Source organism: Humulus lupulus, chromosome 5, assembly GCF_963169125.1.
Source record: "Humulus lupulus chromosome 5, drHumLupu1.1, whole genome shotgun sequence".
NCBI lineage: Eukaryota > Viridiplantae > Streptophyta > Magnoliopsida > Rosales > Cannabaceae > Humulus > Humulus lupulus.
Window position 1 is genome coordinate 222,561,634 of NC_084797.1, and position 3,084 is coordinate 222,564,717.

Genomic DNA, 3,084 nt, shown 5'->3' on the forward strand with positions numbered 1-3,084 from the left:
TATAATATTGTTATATATATTATAAGTTATTTATATTGTATTATTTATAATTATAATATTTATGTATCTTTAATTTAGTAGATATAAATATTGTATTTATCATATTGCGTTTATTCAAGTATTATATACGATATGTTTTTCCTACAAATATTTTGTTAATTACTTTCTGAATTTATTAAGGATGGTGCCCACCATCTTGAAAATTAATGAGAATAATCTATCTCCTAACTTCCCCTAAAAAAATCTAGCTGCTATCTAGAGTAATTATGGTGCCCAAGAACATATTAAGTTGATGGTAACATTAAGTATTGGATCTCAATTATTTTATTTTAAACTAAAACAAATGGGACCTAACTAATATTAAATTACACTAATATGTCAGGCATTATTTGACACCAATGATGCTCTTTACCATTATTATTATTATTATTATTATTATTATTATGTATATACATATATTATAATAAATAGTGAAAAATCATACATAACACTATAAATTTAAAAAATATAGAATTTTACAAAAAATATATATATACATAAATATGAATAAGAGTTTATAACAATTTTGTTATTGTTTATTACAATTTTTTATTTAATGTGTAAATGTTATTTATAAAATTGTAATATATGGTTACACAATTGTGAACTTTTGTTAAAAAATGTATTGTTATAAATTTGTACAATTTATTTACAAAATTAAAACATATATGCATTTATGATTATGTTTTTCTGTATTTTTGTAAAAAAAAATTCAAATTCTGTATTTTTAGTATTTTGTTTTTAAATCTTAATTATTTTTGGCAAATTCCCAATAATCACTATCAATATAGTAATATAGTGGTATAGTAATTGGAATATCTTTTTTAATGTTCGGAGTTTAAATTTCACAATTGCAACTCTATATTATGAGAAGTTTAAAAGCTTTTCAGTAGTTGGGCTTAACTCGATAACTCGAGTGTGTCCAAGATATAGTATAGAAACACAACAAAGATCCAATCATGTCGGTGGTGTTTGAAATTGGGATTAATTAATACCTTAATCTTTATTTTAATTATTAAGATATATATATATATATATTCCTAGTAATAGGTGTCTATATTTGCATTGCATCATCTAAGAGTATGTGGACAAAAGATGACAAAGGCAATGAGAAAGAAATTACTTTACTTAGATTATTAGATTTGGCATACAGTAAAAAGGTTTGTTATGAGTTGTGTCGTCTAACATCCTTGTTCCTAGGGTTCAACAGTAAACCTATGATTCCTCCAAATTAAGATTTTCTGAGTTGTCGTTTTCGAAAAAATAATATATAAATACAAATATATATATTAATTAATAATCTTATGTTCTATGTACAGATTTTATCTATGGTTGAATTTTTAATATGTTTTATATTTTAACATTTATTCAAGACATTCAACTAGCTGGAGTAGCTCAGTTGGTTAGAGCGTGTGGCTGTTAACCACAAGGTCGAAGGTTCAACCCCTTCCTCTAGCGTATATAATTTTTTATCGTTTTAATTAAATTGTGCAACATTACACAAAAATCTAGTACAACGGTGAGAATGAAAATTAAAGGTTGTGTTTTGTAATTTTTAAATTTTTTAAACACAACAATAAAAATATATTTTTGTTTTGTAATAACTTTTTATTTATTAAATTGAAAATCTTAAAATGGTGGGAATCTTCAAGTAGGGGTGAGCATCAGTCGATTTGGGCGGTTTTTTCATAACATAAAATCCAGAATTCGGTTTTCAGTCCAGATTGGTGCAATTCAAAAACCGACCGACCAAACCAGTTAAAAGAAAAAACCGACCGTTTTGGACCGCGGTTTGGTCGGTTAAACGGACCAAACTGAATTTCTTATTTTTTTGAAAGTTTTAGTTAAAAAACTAAAAATTTTGGATTGTTGGAATCTATTTTTGTAAATTTTTAAAACATAAATATATAGAACATAATTTCATATTTTTTTGTATTTTTATTTAATAATTAATAAGTATATAATATTATATTATTATATATTATATTGTTCGGTCGGTTTCGGTTACGCTGGTCAGTCCGGACAAAATTTTCAAACCGACTGAACAGTGGTGGTTTGCGCCGATGGCGGTTTTTTCGGTGTTCAGTTTAATCGGTTTCGATTTTTTCGGTGTTCGGAAGGTCAGTGTATACGGTTTTTTCGGTTTTTCGGATTTTATGCTCAGCCCTATCTTCAAGGCTAGCGAATACAACTTTTGGGCATAGATCTGTTTATGGATTTAAGAAGTACTGCTATTTGGGTTTTTTGGTCGACTAGTATAAAACTTTTTCTTAAAAAATGGTTACCGAATATAACTTTGAACATAACTTATTTTAAAAACTAAAATATAGAAATAAAAAGAGCTATTTTCATTTTGCTGTTAAAAAAAATAAAAATATGTAAATATTAATGAATGGCTCCAAAATGGTTTACCAAAATTGAAGAAACTAACTTTAAACCTAACAGTGAGTTTTTTTTTTAAGAGAGTACTAACAAAATGGTTTACCAAAATGTCATCCAGTTTTACACATTGGTTCTGTAGAGATATAGGTTAGACGCAATCGCCACTTGTACCACGAGGATCATCGGAGCAAGAGGTCCAATTAGCATCAATGTAACAAAGCAGCGATGATGAAGATATTGGTTCAATGACAAGACCAAAATGAAGTGTGCCACGAAGGTAACGTAAAATATGTTTGCCAGTTTTCCAATGAGATGTAGTAGGAGAATGCATATATTGGTACACCTTGTTAATGGCAAAAGAGATGTCAGGACGAGTGAAGGTGTAACACCCTGAATAGTTAGAACCATTACACCGTGTGTTAAAAATCGTGCTTAACTCGTTAAGCGAGTCATTTTGACTTAAAAGTGTAATTAGGGTTAAATGATAATTCAAATATCAAAAGTTTTGGTCAAAAGCTAGAGTTTTCATTTAAAAGGTTAAGTAATTATAGGGGATCACAAAAGTTTCAAATAAGTACAAGTTTATCCAAAAATACAGAATTAGTCGACCTAAGCATAAAGTTTTCAACTAAATACTATTGTTCCCCAAAATTTCTCGATCGT

The 3,084-nt window shown here is 27.6% G+C and overlaps 1 non-coding gene across 1 annotated transcript; it reads left to right on the plus strand.

The window, feature by feature from the left end:
• The first annotated feature begins 1,423 nt into the window (after window positions 1-1,423).
• Window positions 1,424-1,497, plus strand: TRNAN-GUU (transfer RNA asparagine (anticodon GUU)). The gene has a single exon. It is a non-coding gene; the product is annotated as a tRNA-Asn (tRNA).
• Window positions 1,498-3,084: the final 1,587 nt, after the last annotated feature.